The 11,280-nt window shown below is 40.9% G+C and overlaps 1 protein-coding gene and 1 non-coding gene across 2 annotated transcripts in view; one reads left to right on the forward strand and one right to left on the reverse strand.

The window, feature by feature from the left end:
- HHAT (hedgehog acyltransferase) overlaps positions 1–11,280 on the reverse strand; it is a gene marked incomplete at its 3' end in the record, with an annotated part of 151,745 nt that overhangs the window by 126,575 nt on the left and 13,890 nt on the right. The window lies entirely within an intron of this gene.
- Positions 8,274–8,346, forward strand: TRNAG-UCC (transfer RNA glycine (anticodon UCC)). The gene has a single exon. It is a non-coding gene; the product is annotated as a tRNA-Gly (tRNA).

Genomic DNA, 11,280 nt, shown 5'->3' on the forward strand with positions numbered 1-11,280 from the left:
TGATACAAGCCGCTGTCGGGCACATGCACACCCAACCGTGGCCCAACTGTCCTGCTGTTTCTATGCATTTGAAAAATTCCAAACAGCTCCTATGGATTCTTTATTTCTCTAGGAAGCTGGAGGATATAGCAGACCGTGGTAGTAAATGAGAGTGGGGGAAGGGAGCCGAAAAGATGGGCTTCTAAAGATAAGAGAATTTAATAGTAAGAAACTCTCAAACATGCCCAGGTACATGATCATACACAAGAGGGAAGAAAAGATGCTGGTTTTTCCATGAGATTCTTGAAGTACATGGGCTCCTTCTCTCTTCTCTTCCAGTTCCCACACAGGGAATAATAAAGTGGTTTGGAAATAGCCCAAGCAAAAACAAATCATATATGTAAATAGGATGCAAAGCGATATACACATAAATGACCCTCAAATCTCCCTGAAAGAGCTGCTCATCTGCGACTCCTTAGGAATTCTGGGGTCTGCCAAGGCAGGCCACCAGGCACACAGTTTGCCTGGGAATCCTTAGGGCTCGCTGGAGAGCCAGAAGCCCCAGACTAAGATGGAAACGCTCCAGTAAAGAAAAAGCCGTAAGCTTTGACGCAACACAGAGCAAAGGCTGGGGGAGCAGGGGGCCTGCGGAGCGAGGCGCTGTGGAGTCTAACACTGAGGGCTGCCTTCAAATGCCCCCCAGCTCAGGGCCCGGCCCCGAGTCATTGTGAGAGGTTAATCACAGGCTTTAAGAAAGCAGACTCTCTGGAAGCCAACAAGCCACTCCCTTGAGGATCAGTGTCAATCTAGGAAGCAAACACCAGCGCAAGCCTGAGAGGAAGGGGTGGGCCAGGAGACTTGGAATTCCAGTAGGAAGGCAGCGACTTGACGGTTTCCTATGACCCTGGCCATAGGTAACATGGAAAAAAAAAGATCAAATATAAAACGAAGCCCTGCCAAATAGAACACTCGGAGTCTTAGCTGCACCACAGCACAATTAATGCTGGCTGTCTAGACAGGCTGTCCAGACCTTGCCCCCTGCACTTGGGTCTTTTCACAAGGCTGTATTAACTGAAGGGCCCCCAGTGGTTCTGTCCATGGGCAGCCAGCTCACCTGGTTCCAAGGGCATAGGCCCCCTGTACAAAGACAGGACTGGTAGCCTTTGTTTCCCTACCCTGAACTGGGGCCACCAGATAAGTAACCAGCCATCTTGCAACCAAACTCCTAATCACAGAAGCAAGTGGGAAAAATTACCTCCGGATTGACAAAGCCTGTCCCCTATGACAGGTTAGTATGTTGCATGAACGACATAAAAGAATTAATCTATAAATGAGCTGCTATATCCTTTTCTCATAAGCTGGGATTAGTGACAAGTGATAAGAAAAGGCATGTAAAGGAACAAACAAAAGCCAAAAGATGAATATGCTCAACTATATTTGCATCCCACTTTAAGAACACCTACTATAAAAAAGAAAAAAGAAACTGGAGGCGGCGATTCAAATGATTTGCTCCATATTTGCTTAAATATCAGGGCTCTCTGGTGTCACAGAGTTTATTGAGAGAAACATTAACTGCTTGTCACTGAAGATTAAAGAAATGAAAATAAAATACCTGTGAAATAAAAACTCAAATCAATGGAAAGCACAGTTCCTTTTATAAAAATGTCTCTAACCGCAAATTTTCAGGAAGATAGCTACTCCATGAAAGGTGAGCCTGGGCTCTGTAAAGCCAAAAAGATCTAGGGTGGCTGCTGTTCATCAGAAAGTAATCACAGAGAACAGAAAAATGGTAGACTTTATAAATAAATCCAAGAGCTTGTTTTTCGAAAAAGAGAATCAACCTACCAAATAGACAAAACCTTTTTAAATTTCCTAAAACAAGGGACACACGTAGAATTCAAAACATTTTAAGAATATGACATGCAACCGTACATTAATACATCTGAAAATTTCAATGAAATCGAAAAATATAAATTACTCACACCAACTTAAGAAGAAAAGCTACGTATACCAATAATCCTGAAAGATACTGAAAAGTTTTCGATAAGTCTACTTCCAAAGAGACTCTGTGGCTAGACAAACTTACAAGCGAATGATATCAAACTTTGATGCCGACACTTCGTATACCACTTACACAGTTCCATAATATTGGCGGAGTCAGTGGGGGAGCTTCCCCATCCATTTCAAAAACTTAACAGAATGCTGATACTGAAATCTGAGGATGAAACAATAAAACTAGAGGCCAGTTAATCTCACTTAGAAATTATTAATATTTTTTTAAACACAGAAACAAGCAGTGTATTTAAAAATAGCATAGTCACAGTAGGTTTGTTGTAGGAAACCATATAAACTATATTGGAAATATGATTACAATATCAATAGGTTGAGAAAGGAAAACTATGTAATCATCTGAATAGATACTTTAAAAAATGGATAAAATTCAACATGTATTGCTGATTTTAAAATTTTAGTAAAAGGGAGCTAGACATATTTCTTAACATGTTTTTTTCCCAAAGAAAAGCTTATTCAGCATTTCACTAATGGTAAAACAATATACGGCTTTCCATTAAAGTTAGGGATAACAAAATAAGGACAGCATTCTTTTCCAACTAGTATATTGTTCTAGAAGTCCTGGCTAAGTAATAATAGATGAAGCAAAACCATTATCATTATGTGTGGATATTACCTAAGTACAAAAACCAGAAGAATCAAATGATAAAAGCCAGTGGAACCCTAAGAGAATTCAATAATTTTTGGAACATAAAATAGAGAAACCAAAATAAACAACTTTACTATAGACCAGAAATAATCAGCTAGAAATTATAGAAAATATAATTGGAAAGTATTCCAATTATAAAACAAAGAAAAAGACTTATAAATAATCTTAGGAATTTTAACAGGGCCTATTATGAAGACAACCATGAACTTTTTTTAAGGGAAGTAAGAGAAACCTTGAGAAAAAAATACCATACTCCTGCATGCAATATTATAAGATTGTCAATTATTTACAAATTAATTTCTAGGCCTACTGTAATTCTGATTAAAACCCTAATGAGATTTTTTTGGAACCTGCCAATTTCAAACGTATCTCGAAGAATAAACCAGTAAGAATAGCTAAGAAAAGAATGGAAATAAAGAACAAGGAGTGGTAACTTACTCCACCAGATATTCAGACATTTAAAAAGCAAAAATAATTAAAACAGCACAGTACTGATGTAAGAACTGATTGAGAAATCAATGAAACAGAAAAGACAGCCTCCATACTGTGTGTGTATGCATGTGTGCATATTCATAAAAGAATTTAGTAGATATAATAATTTAGTACGTGATCAAGACTGCACTATAATTCAATAAAGAAAGACTTATTAAATAGTGTTTGGTTACCTATTTGGGAAAAAAAGTAATTTAACTCTTCACACTTCTTATCAATATACCAAATACATATGAGGTGGATTGAAGAATTAAGGCTAAACTTACTGAGACTACAGTAAGATGGACATTCTCCAATAGAAAACGTGTTAATTAGCACAGCCTTCCTGGAGAACAGTCTGGGTATATCTATCAAGAACCTTAAAAACATTCATGTAGTTTGACTCTACACTTCCTCTTCTGGAAATCCTTCTGAGAAAAACGATCAGGTACAATAAAACAGTACAAATAGATCCCTCACAAAATAAATGAGCTAAGCATTCAACTCATGAAGTTGGAATGAAGGAACAGAGCAAACCCAAAGAAACAATAAGGAAGGGAATAATCAGATAAGGGCAGAAATCAATGAACTGGAGAAAAAAAAGAAACAATTGAGAAATCTAACAAAGTCAAAGCTGAAAAGATTAATAACATCTCTAGCACAATTGATCAAAGGAAAAAAAAGTAGGACGGAGGGAGTGAAGGGGAAGATGTAAATAACAAAGTATACAATGAGAGAAAAGCCAACTAGAGAAACAGCAAATTTTTTCTAAGGTAAGTATTATAAACCACAACATACTAATCAAGTTGAAAACCTTCATAAAATGCATAGATCGCTAGAAAGCTACAAAATGTCGAAATAGGTACAAGAAGAAAGAAATTTTGAATATAAATCAATAGTAAGCTGAAACAGTAGGCCATGACTTCCCTTTCCAGATGCTTTTCCAGGTGACCTCCTATCACCAATGGTTTTCACTGATGAGAATTCAACTGTTTTCATTCCAAGAACTGCATTAAGCTGATATGAATGACAAAAATACATAGCCCTCTTTTAGGCAGAGGCATTAATTCTTTCAAGGTTACTGCATGACACATTGTATCTTTCCTCAAATTAAGTGCAATCAGAGAGATATAAAAGTATTTCTACATGTTCTAAACCATAAGACACAAACTTAATGTAGCAGGTTTGGATTAGCCACAATACTGCAGAATACCAGGGGAGAGATCACCAAGCAGAGAAGATCACCACTACCACCCCCACCCCACCCCCAAGCATTTCCATATGACTTTGACACACTCTATGTAGACTCTTGGAAGAGCTGAGTGGAAGAAGGGCTGTTCTGTTCAGTCCCTGCTGTGGATTTACCAAGAGATCCCTTGTGACTACGGCTGTTATAATCAGTCTGCTGTCCCTAATGGTCAGACCACCCTGCTACTGCTGATGGGGAAGAGAGCAGTGAATGAGACGCCTGCTCTGTGCCCAGAGAAAGCAGCCGTGTAAGTGCCCACCCGTGGTATTCCACTTAACGAATAAGTTCTGAGCCCCTAGTATGTTCTAGGCCCTATATTTGCTCCAGAAACAAACACCCAAAAAAGTTCACAGAAGAGACAGTTTTCCCGGTGGATCTACTTCCATAATTGGGTTAAGTGGCACTTTTTCCTGAATTAGATAGTAAGACGTGGAGTCAAAAAAACTCAACATTGCGTTAAACACACTTTGGCAAGGCAGGGGGATCTGGCTTCCATGAGCTGAATGGAAAAAGGAATAGAGAAATAAGACATTTCTTGGGAGGGCCACTTTGGCACTGATATTAAGAGAAAAAGCCTGAAGGATAAAAGAAGTTCCAAGCTAGGGTGTGGTCAGTAATAAATCAAACAGGATGACAGCCGCTGGATCAACTGAGATGGAGAAAAGTTCTGTATTCTCCACAGAAGGATTCCCTCCCACCTCCATCCCAGTAGCTTTCACCACACAAGAAGGAAAAATTTTATTCCAGTGGGATAAAATGTTAAGGTTTGAAGTTTTACAGTATAATGGGTAAAAGGGCTTCTCCTATAAAGCAAGCTGCTTTAGGAAATTAAATTATCAATAAATACGAGTGGCAGAATAGAATAAAATATTGGGTCTAGAGTTGGACAAACCTGTTCCATTATTTATTAGATGTGTGGCCTTGGACAAGTTATATTTTTCAAGCTCAGTATCCCCATCTGGGTAAAGAAGTATAACGCCCATTGTGGTAGAGAGACTCCAAAGATGGCCACCATCAATTCCTTGTCTCCGTGTCTATGCGCACTGCTCCAGCCATAAAAAGCCATAGTCCTTCCCCCACTTGAATCTGGACTGGCCCTATGATTTGCTTTGACCAATCAGTGAGGCAGAAGTGACCTACTCAACTTCCCAGATTGGGCTTTAAGAGATCTGCAGCTTCCGGTTTTACATACATGCAATACTCCTTCTTCAAAGCCATGTGGAGAACCACATACAGAGAGCCACAGCATTCCAGTTGATAGCCTCCAGCTGAGCTCTTGGCTGATAGCCAGTCATGTGAGTCCGCCATCTTGGACGTTTCAGCCTAGCTGAGCCACCAGATAATTGCAGCCCAGCAACAACACACAAAGCAGAAGAACTGCCCAGCTAAGTCCAATCCAGATTTATTAGAAACAAAGTCTCACAGAACATGAAACTCGATCAATGTAATCCATCAAAACAACAGGCTAAAGAAAAATTACATGATCATATCAGTAGATGCACAAAAAGCATTCAAAAAAATCCAACACCCATTTATGATTCAAAACTCCAAGCAAACTAGAAATAGAGAGGACCCTCCTCAACTGAGTAAAGAACACCCACAAAAACCTACAGCTAACATCATCCTTAATGGTGAGTAACTAGAAGCTTTCCTGCTCAGATCAGGAAAAAGGTAAGGATGTTCCCTCTCATCACTCCTTCTCAACACTGTACTGGAAATCCTAGCTAATGCAGTAAGAGGAGAAAATGAAATATAAAGTATACAGAATGGAAAGGCGGAAATAAAACTGTCTTTGTATGCAGATAACATGATTGTCTATCTAGAAAAACCAAAGAATCAACAAAAAAACTCCTGGAATTAATCAGCAATTATGGCAAGGTTGCAGGAAACAAGGTTAATATATAAAGGTCAGTCGCTTTACTATATATCAGCAATGGGGCTTCCCTGATGGCACAGTGGTTAAGAATCCGCCTGCCAATGCAGGGGACATGGGTTCAAGCCCTGGTCCAGGAAGATCCCACATACCATGGAGCAACTAAGCCCGTGGGCCACAACTACTGAGTCTGTGCTCTAGAGCCCACCAGCCACAACTACTGAGCCCATGTGCTACAACTACTGAAGCCTGCGCGCCTAGAGCCCGTGCTCTGCAACAAGAAAAGCCGCCACAATGAGAAGCCCGCACACCACAACGAAGAGTAGCCCCCGCTTGCTGCAACTAGAGAACGCCCGCGTGCAGCAATGAAGACCCAACGCAGCCAAAAAATAAACAAATATATATCAGCAATTGACAAGTAGAATTGAAATTAAAAACAACGGCACCCCCCAAATGAAATATTTAGGTATAAATCTAACAAAATATGCATGTTATATATGAGGAAAACAACAAAACTCTGATTAAAGAAATCAAAGACGAACTAAATAAATGGAGATATATTCCATGCCCATGGAAAGACTCAATATTGTCAAGATATCAGTTCTTCCATACTTGATCTATATATTCGATGCAACCCAAATCAAAATCCTAGCAAGTTATTTTGTATATATCAACAAACTGATTCTAGAGTTTATATGGAGAGGCAAAAGACCCAGAACAGACAACACAATATTGAAGGAGAAAAACAAAGTCGGACAACCAGTACTATCCAACTTCAAGACTTACTAAAAAGCTATGGTATGCAAGACAGTGTGGTATGGGTAAAAGAACAGACAAAGAGATCCATGCAACAGAATAGACAGCCCAGAAAGAGACCCACATAAATATACACAACCAATCTCTGACAAACAAGCAAAGGTAATACAGTGGAGCAAAGAGAGCCTCTTCAACAAAAGGTGCTGGAACAAATGGACATCCACATGCTAAAAAAAATGAATCCAGACACAGACTTTACACCCTTCACAAATGGACATCATAGATCTCAATGTAAAATGCTAAACTATAAAACTCCTGGAAGATAACATCAGAGAAAATCTAGATGACCTTGGACGTGGCAATGGCTTTTTAGATACAACACCAAAGGCATAATCCACGAAAGAAAAAAATTGATAAGCTGCCTGTATTAAAATTAAAAAGTTTTGCTCCATGAAAGACACTGTAAAGGGAATGAGAAGACTAGCCACAGATTGGGAGAAAGTATTTGCAAAAACATATCTTATAAAGGATTATTATCTAAAAGAAACCAAAAACTGTTGAAAATCGACAGTGAGAAAATGAACAAAATCTGATTTTAAAATGGGCAAAAATCCTCACCTGACAGCTCATCAAAGCATGTAGATGGCAAATAAACATATGAAAATATGCTCCACAATATACATCAGGGAAATGCAAATTAAAACAATAACAAGATACCACTACACACCTATTAGAATGGCCAAAATCTAAAACACTGACAACACCAAATGCTGACAAGGATGTGGAGCAACAGGAACCCATTGCTGGCGGGAGTGCAAAATGATATAGCCTCTTTGGAAGAAAACTGGTAACTCTTTGGAAGAAAGCTGTTTATAAAAATAAACATACTCTTAACATACAATTCAGCCATTGCTCCTTGGTATTTACCCAAAAGAGCTGAGAACTTATGTCCGTACAAAAACCTTCACATGGATGTTTATAGCAGCTTTATTCATAATTGCGAAAACTTGGAGGCAACCAAGATGCCTTTAAGTAAGTGAATGAATAAACTGTGGTACATTCAGACAATGGAATACTGTTCATCACTAAAAAGAAATAAGCCATCAAGCCATGAAAAGTCACGGAGGAACCTTAAATGCATATTAAGCGAAAGAAACTAATGTGAAAAGGCTACATACTGTATGATTCCAACTATATGATACTTTGAAATAGATAAAACTGGGAATTCCCTGGTGGTCCAGTGGTTAGGACTCTGCACTTCCACTGCAGGGGGCCCAGATTCGATCCTTGGTCAGGGAACTAGGATACCACAAGCTGTGCAGTGCGGCCAAAAAAAAAAAAAAAAAAAAATTTTTTTAAACTGAAATAGGTAAAACTATGGAGGTGGTAAAAAGATAAGTGGTTGCCAGTGGTTAAAGGGGAGGGAGGGATGAACAGACAGAGCACAAAGGATTTTTAGGACAGTGAAACTACTCTGTATGATACTATGATGGGTACATGTAATTTATACTTCTCAAAACTCACAGAATGAACACCACCAAGAATGCACCCTACTATAAACTGTGGACTTTGGATGATAATGATAAATCAATACAGGTTTGTCAATTGTAACAAACTGTATCAACTCTGGCGCAGGATGCTATAGTCAGGGAGGCTGTGCTTGCCAGGGGGCACTGAGTGCATAGAAGCTCTTTGTATTTCCTGCTCAATATTGCTGTGAACCTAAAACTGCTCTTAAAAAAACAAGTCTATTTAAAAGGAAAAGAACCTCACAGAACAGTGAGAGATAATAAATGGCGGCAGTTGTTTTAAATCACAAAGCTTCAGGATGGTTTGTTAGGTAACAATGGACAACAATCACACCCATTTTATGGAAAAGACTGATGATTAACTGCTAACACCCATTCTTTCTTTCTTCCTCTATAATAAAACCCTTTGGTTTAGCTGGAAAAAAAATGGCCTCCCAACCAAAGATTACATTTACTAGCTTCCCTCGTAGTTGATATGGCCACCGACTAGGTTCTAACGAACAGCACATGAAAGAATATGACATAAGCAACTTTCAAGGTTATGCTCTACAAAAAGAGAGGGTCTGTCCTCCCCCTTCCCTTGCATGCTTCCTGCTGGGAAAAAAGCGAACATGGCAGCTGGAGTTGGAGCAGCCACCTCACATCATGAGGTGGAACCACATGTCAAGGATGGCAGAGGAACATAGTAGAAGGAGCCAGGGTCATGGATGCTATCCAGACACCATACCAGCCCTGACCACAGTTATTCTGGAGGCTATGTTTCTGCAGCCAAGCCTATCTTCTAAGTAACACACCATTTCACAGGGCTGCTCTAAAGATAGAATGAGACAGGGTATATAAAGTACCTAACATGGTGCCTGACAAAGACCAGGTGAGTTCCCTGCACATGGGCCCTGAGAGCTCAGAGGCTCCAGCCAGGGAATGCAGCTACTTGGACAGCCTTGACCAAACAGTCTTCATCTACTTTATTTATTTATTTATTTATTTATTTTCTTGCGGTACGCGGGCCTCTCACTGTTGTGGCCTCTCCCGTTGCAGAGCACAGGCTCCAGACGCACAGGCTCAGCGGCCATGGCTCATGGGCCCAGCCATACCGCGGCGTGTGGGATCTTCCCTGACCGGGGCACGAACCCGTGTCCCCTGCGTCGGCAGGCAGACTCTCAACCACTGCACCACCAGGGAAGCCCCCTTCATCTACTTTAGATGGTCAGTCTCTCCCATGGCTTTGAGTGGGACATATGTAGAATGCGGGCAAAGCTGATCCCAGTGACGCAAATCAATCCCAGTGATCCACAGGGAGGCAGCTGCTGGGGGCACAGCATTGTCAACTGTGCTTCCCAAAACCTACCTTTGCCATTTTAAGTGACCACAATTACTTTCAGCAAACTCCCCTGCCTTCAAGATAAAGTCCAGACTCCTCGGCCAAATGAATACACAATGTCATTCACAATCTATCTCGCTCTTTGATCGAAGCTCGACTCTTACCACTCTCCCTCCATGCACTACACTCCAGCCCTACTGAGTGGTTTGGAGTTCCCAGGTCATGCTGTTTTCTCACACCCCAATGGCATTGCACATGCTGGTCCATTTGCCTGCAAACACATCTCTGTCCACAGAGCCTCTGCCCCTTTCTCTACTTGGCTGACTTCTGTTCTTCCTTAAAACAAGGCTCACCATCACCTCTAGGAAACTGTCCCTGACTACAGAAGAGATCACTCATGGACCCTCCAAAATTCTTTCTTCCATTCTTCCCCAGTATGGGAAGTTTTATGTAGCACACGGCCACCAAGCTAACGACAATATTTCCCAGCCTTCCAGCTGTGGCCAGGGAACTCAGTGCTGGCCAACTGGTATGAGCAGAAGTGACAGGGCAATGTTTATTCCAAGCTGCCCTTAAAGGAAAGGAGGGTTCCCATGCCCCTTCCCATGGGCTGGCATGAGGACTTGGTAATGAGTCCTCTTCAACATGTGCACAAAAGCACTGTGGACAGCAGAACAAGAAGAGTAAAGCAGTCCAGGCCTCCGTGTGTCTGAGAGGAGTAATGGCGAGAGAGAAGTTAAAGAGATTACTGCTAATTATGAATGCAAATCATCTCCATGGCCTTCAGTAGCCACTGAATCAAACCTTCTTATTACAGAAGACCAGCCACAGGATCCCCTAAAAGATCCAGCATTAGGGTGGAAAACTCCACGACTCAGGTCATTGATTCAAACTGTCCAAGACAGGAGAAAAGCAAAGCAGGACTCAAGTCATCCTGAGCCCATGAGTCTATCTTCCTGAATCTTCCACCTCTGAGCACTCCCTCCTCCATCTTTCTTTCCTGATACAAGTTTAGAAAAGTTGGGGCCTTACCTCTGGAGACTTTGTAAACTTCATAGAAAGAATAGAAGTGGAAGCCTAGGGAAGCAAACAGGTAAAAAGACAGTTCCCATCGGGGCAGCATTGCTCCTTGTGACAAAGCGTCCCGTGGCCCACGCTGAGAGTTTCTAGGAAGAGAAACAGAAATAAAAACATTAAACCATAAACATGACACTAGAGGACAGAATCTTACTTGTTCTCTCAGGGACCCATGACTATTCAAGGGGATACAGACATAACCCTCCTCCTATCACACCTCCTCCTGCCATGACCTTATCCCACCTGCATCACATCACACACACACACACACACACACACACACACACACACACACACACACACACC

This window comes from Lipotes vexillifer, unplaced genomic scaffold (assembly GCF_000442215.2).
Source record: "Lipotes vexillifer unplaced genomic scaffold, Lipotes_vexillifer_v1.1 scaffold1707, whole genome shotgun sequence".
Taxonomy (NCBI): Eukaryota; Metazoa; Chordata; class Mammalia; order Artiodactyla; family Lipotidae; genus Lipotes; species Lipotes vexillifer.